Source organism: Cucumis sativus, chromosome 5 (assembly GCF_000004075.3).
Source record: "Cucumis sativus cultivar 9930 chromosome 5, Cucumber_9930_V3, whole genome shotgun sequence".
Classification (NCBI taxonomy): Eukaryota; Viridiplantae; Streptophyta; class Magnoliopsida; order Cucurbitales; family Cucurbitaceae; genus Cucumis; species Cucumis sativus.
Window position 1 is genome coordinate 9,817,483 of NC_026659.2, and position 19,458 is coordinate 9,836,940.

The window sequence follows — 19,458 nt, forward strand, 5'->3', positions numbered from 1 at the left end:
ATAAAATCATAATTCATACTTTTCAAGAATTTCCCAACTTCAGTAGGCAAACTTTAACCACTCATAACTTCTTCAATATTTAATAAAGATTAATGTACTTTATATCAAATTCTTCAATTTGAAACCCTCTACAACATATTTAAAGAGATAAAAGTGAGATCCCCACTGAATTTATCCAGAATTATTCCAAAGAATAGGTACTCTAAAATCATATTGTTTGTAACCTCCTACTTTCCTCCTAAATTTAAACATATTTTGAGTCAAAATTGACTAATGAGTGTTGCATGAAACTTATAGGACATTGAATAATCTTTCCAACCATATCCAATAGAGCTTTTAGTTCCATCTGTAAACTTTAGGATACTAAAAAAATCAGAGACTTCTCAAAATTGTGTTAAAAGTCGGTGACCTGTTTTGTTCTTAAAAAATCCTTCACTTAGTCTCAGAATTTGTTCAAGCTTTATTTATGAAACTTGTTAGAAATTGATTTTACTTTCAAACAAATCCAACCTTGTATTTTAATTTTTCTTGCGTAGCTCAAACCAAAATAAAAACCAGACGTTTCAACATGAAACTTTCAAATAGATTGCAACTAAACAAAATATTGAATACTTATAACAGAGCAAAACTTTCAAGGATTAGTATAAATTATTAAAGCAATGATCCTTAATTATAACATACCAAAAAGGCTCTGAACCTTGTTAGTTGGTGTTCGAAAAATGACCAAGGTAATTTGATTTGAGGCCACCTAAATCCATTTTATGTTTCGAACCTTTTAGAAGTAACACCCAAGCGAACTCCAAATTAAAGTTAAAGGAAAGTCCATTTTCAACCTTTCTCATTCAACTCAAGGACCCTAATAGCATAGGTAACTCAATTTCAACGCTTAAAGTTAATGGACATTCAATAACTCTAAGAAAACTCAACAAAAATACTCCAAAACCTACCAAGGACTTAGCAAAGCACCATTTGGCTGCTCAAATTTAAACGATCGTGTACCAAATATAAACAATCTTTTTCCAAAAAATCTTGAAAAAAAATCATTGAGATTTGACAACCAAAATTTAAACGATCAATCGAAACGATCGTATACAAAAAAAATATATTAAAAAATCGTTTAGATAATTTACGATCATTTTCTAAGTACTAAACGATGGTTTTCCAAATACTAAACTATGGTTTTTCAAATATATTATGCACACAGGATGTCAATTAATTGATGACACTTTTGAAATTTTCTACTGTGGACCTATAAATTTTTTTCGTTTTTGAAATTGTTTTATACAATATAAATATTTTATCGTTTTGTTCTATTTTTTAAAAGACCCCTGCAAACATTTAAATTACATTCGCAAGGTTCCATATAAAATTATTGGATCCGGGTTCCAAAATATTACATTAGTAGTACTTTTGGATTTTGAGCCTACTTTCCATTTGTTAATATCTTCCAATTTTATCCACATCCGGTAGCTAACACTAAATTTCATTTATTTAATTCAAAATAATTATAAGGGAAAATTAGCAATGAATTTTAATACCGATAAAAAAAATAATTATATTTTTGTTAATCCCAAGAAAAATAATATTTTAGAATTGAATTGAACTCATAAGTGTAGAGAAGTATGGAATGTTTTGTTTAAAAGATTTTTGTAAAAGAAAAAGAACTATATATTTTCTTTAAGAACTTTATTCCCAAGTCATCGATCAACAAAAGTGGGCGTGCCGGAGTGGTTATCGGGCATGACTAGAAATCATGTGGGCTCTGCCCGCGCAGGTTCGAATCCTGCCGCTCACGTTTTTTCTTCCTCTTCTTTTCTTTTTTGTTTTTTATTAACTTTTATTTTGACCAAAAAAATACCCAACTCATGAAAATAGTAAAAGAAAAAAAAATTATAATATCAAGTTTTTTAAATTATAAAAGTAGAAAATTTAAAAGTTCAGTCAAAAGACGAAACTATCCTCATTTCAAATTTATTGCGCGCAATCTTTTCGTAAATCCTTCTTCATCTTAATTTGGATAGACCGTAAGCCGTATGATATATCTAATTAGTGTGTGGTAAAACTATGATATATATGTTGTTTTAAATTTGAGTAGCTCTCTTATAGTTTTTTATATATGTCTACTAGATCTCTGATACTATGATATACCAAATTAGTTTGTGATAGTTCTCTAATACATATGTTTTAATTTAAATTTGGGTACCCCTCTGATAGTTTTTTTTTTATATATGTTTGATAGTCGTATGATATATTAAATTAGTTTGTAATAGCCCTCTGTTACATATGTATTGTTTTGTTTTTGGGTAGCTTGTTTGATAGCTCATTGATAGTCGTATGATATATCTAATTACTTTGTGATAGTTCTCTGATACATGTATGTTGTTTTAAATTTGGGTAGCCTCTAATAGTTTTTTATATTTCATTGGTAGCTTTCTGATAGACATTTGATATATCTAGTTACTTTGTAATGGTCCTCTTATACATATATGTAGTTTTAAATTTGAGTAGTCCTTTAATAGTTTTTTATATATGTATGATAGAGATCTAATAGTTGTGTGATATATCTAATTAGTTTGTGATAGTCTCTTATATATACATATATATATTGTTAAGAAAAAAGAGGAATATCAAAAAGATCAAGTGAAAAACAAAAAAAGATGAAGAAAATTTTTAAAAGGGGAATGTTCAACAAAAGAAATCATGAAAAAGGATTGATGAAAGTTGTGAATTAAGTAGATTGACTATTAACTTACATTTTAATTCATTTGATTATCTATTCATTAACTTATTGTAAATATAATCTAACATAACATACATCACATGTGCTAGAAGTTGATCGCTATTACTCAAAAAGTTAAAGTCCTAAATTAATAGAAAAAAAAGACTAAGCAATCGAAACCAAAATCATATAAATCAACATAGAACACATAAATCGTAAAGAAAGAATAGGCCAAAATAAAAATCATACAAGAAAACGAGATTGTAAAAGAAAAAATAAGTTCTTACCCATTACCCATCCCAAATCTAAGGTTTTCAGATTTCGTAATTCCAAATTCACACCAAAAAGGAAAAAAAAATAAAATCAAAGCTAACACCATCGTCGTCGGAGAAGCAGATCACAAGTGATGGACGTGCTCATGATGACGTTTGTGATTGCATATATTCCATTAACAACAACAACATAGGGAATTAATTGTTGGTAATTTCTCCATAAAGCTTTTGTTGAGGATTCCACAAATCGTCAATTTGTTCCATCAATTAATTAAACTATATGCATGACTAAATGAATAAAAAAAGAAAAAAATGATAATCTATTTAAGGAAAAATAAAAGAAAAAAAAGTACTTACACTGTTTAACGATTAGAGATTGAGATAAAGAGGAATTTGGCACCTAATTCAAATTCATATGCATCAACCAATTGGATTTTTCTCAGTTAGGAGCCTTTTCTTTTGATATCAAACACAAAGCTAGCTTGATTTGAGATTTTCAAAATCAAAGTCAAAATCAAAATACCAATATAGAGCAATTCATAATCAAACACAAAGAACACCGAATGGAAAGAAGAAAACAGAAAGCTAGATCGGCATTTTCTGCAATTACTAGAAATCCTCTCCAATTTTTTTTATAGACTAATAATTTGTTCTAAACAAAAATGTGTTATACAGATTATCAAATTGTTATGTAAATTATTATCACAATAAATAGAGAAGCATACATAAATATAGATCTGAGCTCAACGAATTCAGGTTGTCTCCTTTAAGAAAAATTTACTCACTCTAGTGCTTGAGAATTTAGAGCAATTGCCTCCCAGGATAGAACATATCAACTTTCTTCTATGTGTAGCACCCCATATAGAAGATCTATAAACGAAACCTTATGAATCTACCGAACGTCTAGATTGTGGGTATGGAGAGAAATTTGTTTATAGAAAACAAATAATTTTGATGTGTACTTTTCTCTCAACCAAAAGGACTTAATTATAGACTTTTCGTGGTCATTCGAAAAGTCATGTTCTTTAGTTAATAACACTTTTCATGAAATGATGCATCCATTCATGAAGAATCCATTCATGAACAATTATAACCATTTATTCCAACAATCCCCCCTCCCCCCATAAATGGTAATTTGACAAATGGGAGAAAATAAGCGTTCGATATTTTCCAATGGAGAACCTGCATGAAGATAAGTAGTATAAACTTTGAACTTTTCCTAGTGAAAATCAATCGAGTTTACTTGGTCAATTAGTGGACATGATGCCTTGAATTGTCAACCGTTCTAGAGTAAACTAAAACAGTAGATATCACACATCTTCTCATTATAACAAAGTTTGTTTTCATGGTTGTGTTCGTTTTAGCCTTGAACATCGCCTGGTCTCATGAGTGTTTTAGAGAATGTTGCCTTGAAAATTCTCACAGAAGCGGCCCCTTCACACTCACATAGGTGATTCCCGTACAGAACATCATATATGTTCTTTTGTTAATAAATATCACTAACAGAAATCATTAAAAGCATAAAGCTTACCCTAAAACCATACTGGCACTATCTCATCATTTCTAGAATGGGTAAAATCTTTTAATGCGGTGCTCGTTGTGTTATTTAGAGATCGATTTTCCCGTTGAACCTAGATCTTGGGACCTCCAGTCAGCTAGGTTGGGTTGCCTCTCTGGATAACTTCATATTATAGGTTTTAATCCCATTTTTTTTTTATGAATTTTCAATCAACTCCCTAGTTAGGCCTTTAGTAAGTGGATCCGCTATATTATCTTTTGACCTCACAAAGTCAATTGTGATAATTCCACTAGAGAGTAGTTGCATGATTGTATTATGTCTCCGTCGTATATGTCGAGACTTACCATTATACATAATATTTTGTGCCCTTCCAATAGTTGTCTGACTATCACTATGTATACATATTGCAAGCACTGGTTTAGACCAATTGGAAATATCTTCCAAAAAATTTTGAAGTCATTCTGCTTCTTCTCCAGCCTTGTCGAAAGCTATAAATTCAGATTTCATTGTGGATCGTACTATACATATTTGTTTGAAAGATTTCCAAGAAACAGCACTGCCTCCAAGGGTAAAAATGTAACCACTGATGGATTTGGAGTCTTTAGTGCTCGATATCCAATTGTCATCACTATTGCCTTCAAGTACAGCAGGATATCGAGTATAGTATAATTCATAATTTTTAGTATACTTTAAGTATTCCGAAATTCTCAAGATAGCTTTCCAATGATCATGACCTGGATTACTTCTATAGCAACTTAACTTGCTTACCACATACGCTATATGAGGACGTGTACAACTCATGATGTACATCAAACAACCAATGATGCGAGAATATTCTAATTGTGCTATACTACTTCCATTATTTTTACTTAAATGGAGACTTCCATCAATTGGGGTCTTTGCAATCACATTGCCATGTTTTGTATATTTCTTCAATATTTTATCAACATAATGTGATTGAGATAGCATTAACCCTTGTGGGGTTCTAGAAATTTTGATACCTAAAATAACATCTACGACACCCATGCCTTTCATCTCAAATTTATTGGCCAACATTTGTTTGGTTTTCTTAATAATGTTAATACTGCTACCTATAATTAGCATATCATCAACATATAAGCACACAATGACATGATCATTCTCATTGCTTTTTTGACATATACACATTTATTACATTCATTGATTTTAAACCCATTGGCCATCATTACATTGTCAAATTTTTCATGTCATCGTTTTGGTGCTTGTTTTAGTCCATAAACAGACCTAATTAATTTGCAAACTTTCTTTTCTTGATCGAAAGAAACAAACCCTTCATGAACAGACCTGATCAGGTTGTTGCATGTAGATCTCTTCATCTAACTCATCGTTTAAAAATGCTGTCTTGACATCCATTTGATGTATCTCAAATCCATGCAAAGCTAATATTGCTATGAGCATGCGAATGGAAGTAATTCGAGTAACTAGTGAGTGTGTATCAAAATAGTCAAGTCCTTGTTGCTTGTAACCTTTAGCGACAAGTTTTGCCTTATATTTATCTATTGATCCATCGGTCTTCAATTTTCGTTTGAAAATCCATTTGCAACCAAGTGGTTTACTTCCTAATGGAAGATCAACTAGTTCTCAAGTATGGTTATGCATAATGGACTCAATTTCATTATTCAAAGCCTCTTTCCAATATGGAGCTTCGGGAGAGGACATGGCCTCTTTAAATGTTTGAGATTTGTTTTCTAACAAATAAGTTAAAAAATCAGGCCCGAATGATTTTGAGATCCTCATCCTTTTACTTCGTCTAAGTTCCTCATCCTTTTACTTCGTCTGAGTTCCTCATCCTTCATTAACTCAACATTTGATCTATTATGAGATTCGCTTGTTATAGCATCAAACGAACGTTTTTGTAACCTTCTTCACAAGACATTTTATGAGGAAAAACATTCTCAAAGAATGTTGCATTCCTTGATTCCATGATTTTATCAGCATGTATATCTGAAATATCTTATTTATGAACTATAAATCGATATGCACAACTGTTACTAGCATAACCAATGAATATGCAATCAACAGTTTTTTGTCCGATTTTAACCATTTTAGATTTAGGCACGACAACCTTTGCTAGGCACCCCCACACTTTTAAGAACTTATATGAAGGTTTTCTTCCTTTCCACTTTTTATAAGGAATATTTTGTGACTTCTTATGAGGAATTCTGTTTCATAAATAATTTGTTGTCAACAAAGCTTCTCCCCACAAATTTTGGGGTAAACCTGAACTTATAAGCATTGCGTTCATCATTTCCTTAAGTGTTCGCTTTTTTCATTCACTAATTCCATTGGATTGAGGTGAGTAAGGAGTAGTAGTTTGGTGAATAATGTCATGTTCTGAACAAAATTGTTCAAAAGGAGGACCATATTCACCACCTCGATCACTTCTTATTGCCTTAATGTTTGTGCTAAGTTGATTTTTAACCTCTTTTTTATAAAGCTTAAACACTTCAATTGCCTCATCTTTGCTTTTCAGCAGATAAACATAACAATATCTTGTGCTATCATCGATAAAAGTAATAAAGTACTTTTTTCCACCTTTAGTTTGCACAATTTCAAGTCACAAATATCACTATGAATTAACTCTAAAGGCTTGGTAAATCTCTGAGTTGAATGAAAAAGTGCTTTAGTCATTTTTTATTCCACACACACCTCACATCTATGATTTGTGTCAAAAGTGAATTTTGGAATCAAGTTCATATTAATTAGCCTTCGCAAAGAATTAAAATAAACATGTCCTAGTCTGCCATGCCAAACAAATGACTCAACAATATAAACAAAAGTAGATACTTTATTAATAATACGTTATTAATAATACTTTTGAGTACAACTGTGAGTACATTTAATTTAAATAGATCATCGCTCAAATAACCATTTTCAATGTACATCTCATTCTTGAAAAGTTCAAACTTATCAGATACAAGTACCAACTTAAAGCCATTCTTACTAAGCAATGAACCAGAAACTAAGTTCTTGCGAATGTCAGGAACATGAAGCACATTGTTGAGAGTGAGTTCCTTGCCAAAGGTCATCTTAAGAATCACTTTGTCTTGTCCCTTAACCTTTGAAGTAGAGAAGTTACCTATAAATAGTTGTTCTCCACTAGAAATTGGCACATATGATGTGAACATATCCTTGTTGGCACAAATATGATGAGTAGCCCCAGTGTCTACCCACCACTCCTTGGAATTGCTCACCATGTTGCATTCTGAAATGACTGCACAAAGGTCAATATCTGCAACAACATCTGATACTTCATCAACTTCTGTAATATGAGCTTGGACATGTTTTTTCTAAAGGTTCTTTGACTTACGACAATCTTTTGATTGATGTCCCATTTTGTTGTAGTTGTAACACTTGCCATTGAACCTTTTTGTGAATTGCGGTTTTTTATTTGAACCTTCACTAGAAAACTTCATTTTCTTGTTACTTTGTGGTCTATTTTCCATAATGTTGGCCTTGGGATCTATTGTATTATCCATAGTACACTTGCTTGAGATAATTTTTGAAGTCCTTCCACGAGGGTGGCAATTTTTCAATTATTGATGCAACCTGAAAAGACTCAGTCAAAGTCATATTCTCAGCATGTATATCATGTAATTACCTAGATTTCCTGAATCTGACTGATTACAGTTTTAGAGTCCACCATTTTGTAATCTAGAAATTTTTCAACGATAAATTTCTTTGCACCAACAACTTCAGTTTTGTACTTCTTCTCTAATAAAGTCTACAGATTTTTGGCCGAATTAACACTACTATACACATTGTATAGTGTGTTGTCTAACACATTCAAAATGTAATTCTTGCAAAGATATTCTATATGTTTTCATGCATCAACTACAAGTTGCTTTTCTTTGTCAGATTCTCCCTTAGGTAAAATGGGAGCATCCTCTGTGAGAAACTTTGCCAAATTTAAAGTGGTGAGATAGAACAACATTTTTTGTTGCCAACGTTTGAAATCAACACCACTAAATTTTTCAGGTTTCTCCCCATGGGCAACACCAATTACAGAAGAATTAAAATTTGTTGAAGTCATATCTTCAAAACAAATAAATTTAAACAAATAATTAAAGATGAAATCTCACATGCAAACTAATGCAGAAATATATATATATATATATATATATATATATATATATATATATATATATATATTGAAAAATACTCAAGTTAGTATGCTTACTTTGATATTTAAAACACTCAAGTTAATTTCCTTACTGTGATACTTTAACAAAAAATATTTAACACATTTAAATTAATAGGCTTGCTGTGAAAAAAACAATATAAACAATATGTATATATAAAACAAACTAATATTTATATGTGTGAAATAAAATAAGGCAGTGAAAGGAAAAAAAATCCAAACAAAGTAATCTTTATTTAACTTTTTTTTTTTTTTAATTTTAAACTTATACGAATATGATTTTAAAGGTGCTTGATAATCTTAAAAGACTTCAAATGCAAAAATTAATCTTGTTAATTGAAGAAATACATAAGCATGTAAAAGCAACCATACATAAACATTTGTAAATTAAATTTGTCTTAAGATTGTTATACAGATTATCAAATTGTTATGTAAATTATTATCACAGTGAACATAAAATCATACATAAATATAGATCTGGGCCCAACAAATTCACGTTGTCTCCTTAACACAAATTTACTCACCATAGTGTTTAAGAATTTAGAGAAATTGCCTCCCAGGATAGAACATATCAACTTTCTTCTATGTGTAGCACCCCATATAGAAGATCTAAGAACGAAACTTTGTGAATCTACCGAACATCTAGATTGAGATATGGAAAGAAATTTGTTAATAGAAAACAAATGATTTTGATGTGTACTTTTCTCTCAACCAAAAGGACTTATTTATAGACTTTTCGTGGTCTTCGAAAAGTCATGTCCTTTAGTTAATAACATTTTTCATGAAATGATGCATCCACTCATGATGCATCCATTCATGAAGAATCCATTCATGAACAATCATAACCATTTATTCCAACAGAATGTTTTTTGTTTCCTTTTTATGTTCATTTTTTTCTTTGTTCTAATGGGATATATTCATAATAAATAGAAAGGTAGATTCTATTTTAATGTTCTTTTTTTTGTTTGTTATAACCAAAAATGTTCTTTTGTTTCCTTTTTATGTTCATTTTTTTCTTTGTTTGGATAAGATTCATAATAAATAGAAAGCTAAATTAGAAGTTAATTGTGAAACTTAATTCTATATTTATCTCTACCAAGTTTTAAACTTTCAATTTTATGTTCTTCAACTTTATAAAAAAGTATCAAACAAAAGGGCTTGAAGTTTCAATTTTGTCTATTTTGTTCTAGATAAATTTAGGGATAATAAGAGATATAATAATGTTTTTAAGGACAAAATGGCAAAACCGACTTATTTTATTTTACTTTTAGCAAAATCCATGCATGGCACATGCATGCTATTTTATAAAATACAAAAATACCTACTTTCGCGGACGGTAATTATTTAAATTTTTGCGATTTAATCAGAAGTTATGCATTTATGAGTCTGTAATTAATTTCGACGTATTAGAGATATAGCAACCCTTATCATAACTCTCTTCCTAATATCTCGAGACTTAACAATTTGGTTGAAGATTTTAACAACTTTATTCAATTTTTTAATTTAAAAATAATCATATTATCTTTTTTTATTGGTTGAATCTCAACCCTTGTTTTTATTCCAAAATAACCTTAATTGGTTGAATCTTATCTCTTAATAATTTGGAAATTAAAATTAGTTTTCATATTAGATCTTAATTTATTTTTTAAATTTGAATTTTAACTCATAGCCAATACACCTTCATTTCATTGATTGAACAGTCTATTCTCATGAAACCTAAACTTTTAAGAGTCTTGTTCAATGGTAGATGGGATGAAAACAACCGTTATCATAACTTCCATTTATTTGAAGTGTATGTCCCTTTGATATAACACATCTTTCAACCAACTTATTTATCTAATTCAATCCAAACTTTTTTACTCTTTTGAATATTTAATTTCTTGATTTACATTGTATCGTGATGGTTGCAGCAATCCTAATGTTATTTCTATTGTCGAAGACAAAGATGTGTTATGGTTGTATGTTGTCCCTTCTTTCTAATTCCTCCTCCTCTGATGTTTTTGTTATTGTTGATCATGTACCATCTTGTTCATCAAATTTTCCTATTTTTGGTTTTACATCAAGAAGTTTCAATTGCACATCTAATGACGTCGTCGACTTAGTAATATTTAGATTTGTGTGTTGTAAACTTCTACATAAAAGAAGGTTGAATTTTTAACAGCAAAAATGCCTTAAAGAAAGTTATTTATTTGTTTGCAATTTAACATAATTTTGAATCTAGGACTACCCGCTTCTATCAAACTTCTCTTGAGCTTTCTTGCAAAGACACTTTTTGTCAATGGTTTCTTAGATAGTCAGGAGACTTCGTGGATAGTATCTGAGTGTATGAAGACATTATTCAATATGAATTCCACGACTTCATGTCGTCTCTCAGATGTAATAAGCTTTATGAAAAAGAAACATGGGGTTGATGTCAGTTATGATAATGAAGTTTGGAAAGCTCGTGAGTGCATTAAATTTAGTGCGTGGGTTTCAGAGTCATCTATGCTTTGTTGCTTGCATTCTCTAATGCATTGATCGAAAATAATTCAAGCAGGTTTTACATTATAATTACATTGTCATTAAATCGTAATTATACAATTTATTTACTTATGATTACTTTTTTATTTAACTTTTGATAGGTACATATACAACAAGAAGTAAATGATGATGACATATTTAAATATTATTTTATGACTCTTGTTGCTTCAATTCATGCATGAGAGTGTTTTTTGTTTGAAATTCTCAACAATTTTATGTGGCAAGTACTTATGAAATTTGTTTTCTTATAAATTTTATTATGTTGATTATATATATACTTGAAATTTTATTACTTATATATTTGCAATAATAGTTGCACTATAATTATCAAATCATAATGTTTTTTTTTTTTTTTGTGTATTTACCTTTGTGTAATTTTAAGTAATAACGGTTGTTTTCATTTAAATAGTTTACCTTTTAGTGTTTGCTGACGAAATTGGGACGTCACCCCTTCTTCAACCTCCAGACGTGATGCTGGTTTTTTTTTAATTATGTCGCACAATACCAAAAAATACACAATTAGAGGCTTTTTGGTAGTCTATTTTTGACGAATTTGGTATCGTTTTTCACAAAAAAAAAAAAAAAAAAGAACATCCTGAATTCAATTTTGGACTCTAAATTATCAGGTTTACAACATAAAATGACCAGAAAAACATGGGGTCTTTACAATTCATCATATCAAAAGAGTAAATATATGGCCAAATTACACTAAATATCCAATTACAAAACCACATTATGCAGAGATCCCGCCAAACCAATGCAAATTTTTAAAATTCCTAATTAAAAATTGAGATGTCTCTGATACCAATTGAATGGATGAAAATCCTACGTAGCAAAATAAATTTAAATAGAACCATAACTCAAATTAATTAAGATCTAAAATGATCTAAAAATTCTAGTACATTGGCAAAAGTATAGAAACAAACTTTCTATTGCTAACCATTTTATAAGAAATACAGAGAAGAAGAAAAACGTATTCACTCTCGTTAACGACCATGTATCTGTCGATCACCAATATTGGGGGTTGGGACACCACCACCTAGAGACCTCCTTAAGAATCCAAAGTTTTTTATTCATAGAAAAAACTTTTGCTATGTTTATTTGTACCTTACCTCCCACTTATTCATCCTAAAGAAGAGGGAGTAAAAGAGATTTTGAGTTACGTGTAGAACGACACCTGTTTCTTATTAATTTGATTTAATTTAAATTAAATTAAATTAATATTAAAATAATTAATAAAATTATGTTCAATTAAATCATATTTAAATAAATATCTCTTACATAACCTATATTTTTAAGGTTAATTTTCATAAATATAACAAACCGGTAAAATATTTATGATTCGTGTAACAAAATAAAAAAAACCCAAGAAACTGACCATTTTTTAAAAAAATATTCCAGGTTTACTTTTTCTTTTCATCGTCTTTTTTCTTTTCTGCGATTCTTTTTCTGCGATTTTTCTTTCCATCGTCTTTTTCTCCTTTTTTTTTTCTTTCCTTTGTCTTTTTCTCTTCTTCTACCGTTTTTCTTTTCTTTTCTTTTTTCAAACGATTATTTGGTTCAAGATTATGCATCAAATATAAAAGATCTATTTTTTTTATAAAAAAAATCAAACTGTTATTTGATTGTCACAAATATAAAAGATCGTGAAAAAAAATCGTTGGATACCAAAATAGCAAAATCTAAATGATCGTGTACCAAAATAGCTCAATCTAAATGATCGTGTAAAAATAATCTTTAAAAAAATAGTTTAGATTTGGGTAGACAAGTTTAAACGATCAAATCTAAACGATTGTTTTTCAAATATAAACGATCGTGTACAAAATCTAAATGATTATTTTTCAAATATAAACTAATACCGAAAAATCTAAAATCATTGAGATCTGGAAACCCAAATTTAAATGATTGTGTACCAAAAAATTATGAAAAAATCGTTTAAATTTAGATTTGGGAAGATCAAATCTAAACAATCGTGTAAGAATAGAATAGCCAAATATACATGATCGTTTTTCAAATACTAAACGATCGTTTATTAAATATATTACGCACGCTGAATGTCAATTCATCATGACATTTTTGGAATTTTTCATTGTGGGTCTGTGGGCTTTTTCTGATTTTGAAATTGTTCTATACGGTGTAAATATTTTGCCGTTTTGCTATATTTTTTCAAAGATCCCTAGTTTTAATTTAATTAAATCAAATCAAATTAAACTATTAATTAATCCTTCAATTAATTAATTATTAAATTAAATATTTAATTTAATCTAATTTGAATCATATTTAAGTATACATTTTTCTCATAACCTATGGTTTCAATGTGTATCATATACAAATTAAATTTTAACCTATAGTTTTAGTATGAATCTAATTCACATTAAATTAATATTTGAACTCATTCAAATATTTCTCTCTTGTAAATTAATTTTGAATCATATCCAATATTAAATTTATATAATAAAGTTTAATTAAATGGGTTTTTAAAAATATATAAGAAACCAACAAAATATTTACATTGTATAAAACAATTTTGAAATTAGAAAAAACCCACATGCTCAAAATGAAAAATACCAAAAATGCCCCAGCCAACACGCGATTAATTCGCCACTCGCACGTGTAATATATTTGGTATAAGATCTTTTAGATTTGGCTACAAGATTTGACTATACAATTGTTAGATTTGGGTAGCCAAATCTAAACGATTTCTTTTCAAGATTACTTGATACACGATCGTTTAGATTTGACTACCCAAATCTAAATTATTTTTTTCAAGATTCTTTGGTACACGATCGTTTAGATCTACCTAAATCTAAACGATCGTGTACCAATATCTCAACGATTTTTTTTCAAGATCTTTTATATTTGTACATGATCTTGAACCAAATAACATGTACCAAATAACACTATGAAAAAATACAATATTTATGATTAATTGAAAATAAAAATCATGATTGAAAAAAATATATAAAAGAAAATTTGCAGAAGAAAGACGATGGAAATGTAAAGAAAGATTGCAAAAGAAGAAGAGAAGAAATAAGATGGAAAGGAATGACAAACCTAGAATATTTATAAAAAAAAAATGGTCGGCTTCATGGACTTTTTGATTTTGTTATACTGACCATAAATATTTTGGTGTTTTATTATATTTATTAAAATTAACCTTAGATAGACTTTATATTATAAAGTATCACCATACTTTATATTACTAGTCCTTCAACACGTGCATAACACCGGACTCTTTTAACTTATTAAATGAATGTAAAAAATATGACGAAATCAATAAAAAGATCACTAACAAATTTAATTTTCAAAAGTACAAAAGATACATCATTTTAAAAAAAGGTATAAAACATACACATTACTATTGTTGTCATTGAAGTTATTTGATAATGAGTTTATTGAAGAAAAAATGTTTGATAAAACAAGGTATTCCAAAATGAAAGTGGAAAATGGAGAAGATTAAAAGTGATTTTATGTTCATGTTTAATGTATTTTACAAGATATAATGCATTAGAAAATAATCTTGCAATCAACATTAAATTCTTGAATTATAACAAAACTTTGTTTTTAGCAAAAACATGCTACTTTCATTTTAAAAATATAATTTTTTTTTTAAAGTTTATATCATTTCTTATTAGGAAGAAGATTGTATTCTAAAGAAAATGTGAAAACATCTATCGGAGGGAAGAGATTAGTATATGCACTTGAGATAATTTTTTTAATCTACTTGTTGACTTTTAAAATCAAATTAAAAATTAGTTTTTCAAATATAACCATACATTATTTATTAAAGCACTTTATGATTTATTCTAGGAAGAAAAAAAACTCAGTGGACTTATCTAATATCCCATATCATATCAAATGAATAAATTAGTTGTCAAGAAGAAAAAATAAACCTACATGACTTTTTATAGAAAAATGTGATTATCTATTATGCTCTAGCACACTATACATCAAACAATTAATTTTTGAAAAATGGTTTGAGTTTGAAAAAATAAAACAAATACACATACAAAATTTTTATAGAAAAAGGTACCCTAAGGTGATGTCTATTTAATTTCAAGAGTTGAGTAATCTCGTTAAATTGTTGAAATTTTCAAATTTTAAAATTTATTGTAAAATCATAGATTTGTTATGACCTTTTATTAATTACTTGATAAAACTAATCAACTTCTAAAACTTTTAAAATTCTAAAATAAATTAAATAAAGTTTTTATTATTTTTAATGAATTTCTTTGAACGAAACATAGAAGCTACTTTCATATTTCTACATTTACACGTTGTATTACCTTTAACTATAATTAATAATTAGATTCCAATAAAAGTTACATAATTCAAACACAATAAAAAATGTATTAACCACACTTCACCATCTTATTAATAAAACAACTCTAATAGAAAAAAATTACTTAAATGGAAAAAAAAAAACATGGGCCAAGAATGTATTCTTTTACAATGTCCAAGATTCCCCGTTGTTGCATTCTAAAAAAGAAAAATTTTTGATGGTTACATGATTCAAACATATCTCATGAAGAAATACACAAAAACATTCAAACATCCATGAAGGAACACAAACAGACATATTTATATATAGAAGTAAATAAATACAACAAAAATGAAAAATAAAAGAGAACATAAGAATGATCATTTGACTTATTCTTTACATCTTCGTTTTTTGTTGTGACTTATGAGCTTGAATGAAAGAAAATAATAAAATATTTATACTAAAAAATTCCAAAGAAGAGAAAATTGAAAGGTTGAGAGATAGAGAAGAGTTAATAAGAGAGAAGAGAATGTGAATAGTTGGAAGATAAAAGGTTAAGAGAAAGATGAAAAAGAATTGATGAGGAAAAGAGAAGTTTTAATAAGATAATTAATTAATTAGAGAGAAAAGTGAATTTTTTTACTTGTGCGAACAATTATTTTCTTACACTTAGGGAGAAGCAGTGGAAGGAGAGAATAATTAATTAATTAATTAAATAACATAAAAGTAAAATATAGATAATCATAAAATTCAACCATCATATTAATAAAACAATTTAGAAAAATAATTTAATTTAGCAATTAACTACATTAGTTTTTGTACTTAAATGATATAATTGCCACCAAAATAGTAATGAAAATCCTTATAACGAAAGAACAAAGTTGGAACAAAAAATGTCTCCTCATCCATGCTTTTATATATACTATAGAAAAAGAAATATATATTCATAGAAATTAAAAATGTTAGCTACATGTGAGCTAACACACTCCATCATCTTCTATTTCCTATGTTACTTAAGAAAATAAGAAAAAAAACAAGTAGTAAATAAGACAGTCTTGTTCTTGAGTATGCATAGCTAGCTTGCTTAGTTAGGGTGTCCGAGAATTAACTGCATTTCTATCTTTACCTTTTCTTTATATGCCCTCGATCATCTTCAAATGAGTTTCCATCTTCACATACTAGATAGTGGACTTTTGGAGATAGATTGAAAGGGAAAGAATAATCAACGATTATTCCGTCTTCGGATGAAGGGGTAATACTGCTTGTGGCTATGGAACATTGTCTTCAAAAAAGATAAGCAAATGTTTCAAGTATCATATTATGAGATGAGTGTTTATTGACAAATTTATTTAAGCTTCAGTTTTATAAAAAAACTGTTTATGAAAACCTATTTTCTAAAACCGTTGCTCACTAAATCTTTCGACTTACTCTTTCAAAATGTTTTCTCACTTTTCAGATATAGATTGTAAAATCTTCGTGTGTTGAACTTTCTGCTGCCAAAGCCAATCAAATTTCCAATCATGTAAAGAATAAATTTGTTAAAAGTATTATTGTATATATTAAAAGTTTAGATCCATATGTTTTATACCTTTATAAAAGGAATTTCAAATATGTTACACTACGATTTAAAAGTATTTCAAAATTTAGGAACTTTTGCTTTTAAATGTTTTATCTTTTATGGTATAAAGTCTTTCGCTGTTTAAATGTTTCACGTTTTCAAGTCAAGTGTCAATTGAGGTTGTTCCGGAGGTGAACGACTTTAGTTAACATCACGCCACATCTCAAGCCGAACAAGCAGATGCTCGGGGTGGGGTGTGACACAAAGGCACGAGACTTTATTTCCACTATGGCGGAGAATTCTTAGAGTTATAGAGTAGATCCACCGATTAATGGTGTAAACGGGTTGGGTTGAGTTGGGTTGGGAGACATTCTCAACCCAACCCATATTTTCGGGTTGGTTGGATTTGCAACCCGAATTAATTTCCCAACCCAACTCGTAAAATATGGATTGAACTGGGTTGGGTTGTCGGGTTGTATTTTTTTTCATTCCCAACCTAACGATTGTTTAGCCTTCTATATAATTGTTTACCCTCTTACGCGATCGTTTAGCTTTCTACCTTCAAACGATCATTTAATTCTTATTCGATCGACTAAATTTCCATACAACCGTTTAAGTTTTTACGCGATCATTTAACAAAATATTCATAACTTTACTTTTATTAAATATATATATATTAATTTGGGTTGGGTTAGGTTGAACCAAAAATTTGAACCCAACCCAATCCATATAATGTGAGTTAGGTAGTCTGGGTTGTTGGATTATTCGGGTTGGACTTACACCCTTACCATCAATCTTGACAACTCCACATCGAAAGATAAAGTGTTCGAGAGTTGTTCTTCTTCAATTATTTCTTCTATTTTTTTCACTATTATGATTGATATTTCATATGAGAATACGTCTTTTAAAACAATGAGTAGCTAATTTATGTTGTTTTAGGGTGTTGATGAAATTAGTTATGAAGTTGAATTGATATTTTGATACTTACATGGAAATTGTTGAATCCTATGCTTTTCAATATTATTATGCTTAATTATTACTAAATGACCATCAATAATTGTTAAATTGAATGTTGAATTGAAAGATTGCATGTTTAATTGGAACTATAATATTGAAAAGATATTAGCCTATCATGTAAATAGTTAGGAGAATAGTAAGAGTTCAAAAGGTTGCTGATCATTCAGATTGTATGAGAAAATATTATTTTTGAAAGAAAATAATCTAGTTTAAAGTTCTAACTTAAGCATTATGTTTACATTATAAATTCCATGAAATGTCAATTTATTAAATCAATGAAATAAGTAAAAGATTCATCACTTTATAACATTCCATATCTTGAATTTTCACTTTTATTCTTGTTTTATTATTCAATATAAATGGAAGCAAATTCAACCTCAATTACTATTTCCTTGGATAAAATAGAATGGCTAAGTCAAAAACCAAAATTTGATCCTTGAGGATGATACTCAACTTTCTAACATGGGTTATGCTAATTTACCTAATTTGTTTTGGGGCTATGACTACAATTTATATTTTGAACAATGTTCTCTCCAAAAGTGTTTTAGAAACTCCTTTAAAATCATGAAAAAGTTGTAAATGTAGTTTACGACACTTTAGGATTTAGGGTTGTCCAACGCATGAGTTTGAGACAAATCTAAATAAATTGGAACACAATTTAAAAGTGTGCTCATTTGTAGGCTATCCCAAGGAAATGTGAGGTGGCCGCTCCTATGATCCAAAAGAGAACAAACTATTTGTATCGATAAGTACTACATTTTTGGAAGAAGATCACGTTAGGGAGCATAAGCTACACAAAAAAATGGTGTTAAATGAACTTTCTAATGAAACTATTCAAACTTCATCAATAGTTGTTGAAGAACTTGTGGATGGGGGCTTGATCAAATCAATCACATGCTCCTTAAAAGTTGAGAGAACCTCGACATAGTGGGAGAGTTATTAGCCCACCTACTCACTTATTTGGGTTTAACTGAAACTCAAGACATCATATTAGATGATGATGATCTATCGACCTATAATCAGACAATGAATGATATTGACAAAGATGAATGAGTTCAAGCCATGAATCTAGAAATGAAGTTTATGTACTTTAATTCAGTGTCAGGTCTTGTAGATCAACATAATGAGGTGAAACCTAAAAGTTGCAAATGGATCTACAAGATAAAAACAAGTATAGATGGAAAGGTGAAAATCTCTAAGGCTAGACTGATGGCAAAATATTACCTATGTTTAGGGAGTAGACTATGAAGATACTTTCTCAACTGTTGCCATGAATAAGTCTGTCTGGATACTCTTGTCCACTGGCTCATATTATGATAATGAGATATGTGAAATGGACATCGAAACCATCTTTTTGAATCATAATCTTGAAGAAACCATTTACATGAAACAACTAGAAGGATTCATTTAAC

At 29.0% G+C, this 19,458-nt stretch overlaps 1 non-coding gene across 1 annotated transcript; it reads left to right on the top strand.

Moving 5' to 3' along the window:
* Positions 1 to 1,713: 1,713 nt before the first annotated feature.
* On the top strand, positions 1,714 to 1,795 carry TRNAS-AGA. Its single transcript has one exon. It is a non-coding gene; the product is annotated as a tRNA-Ser (tRNA).
* Positions 1,796 to 19,458: the final 17,663 nt, after the last annotated feature.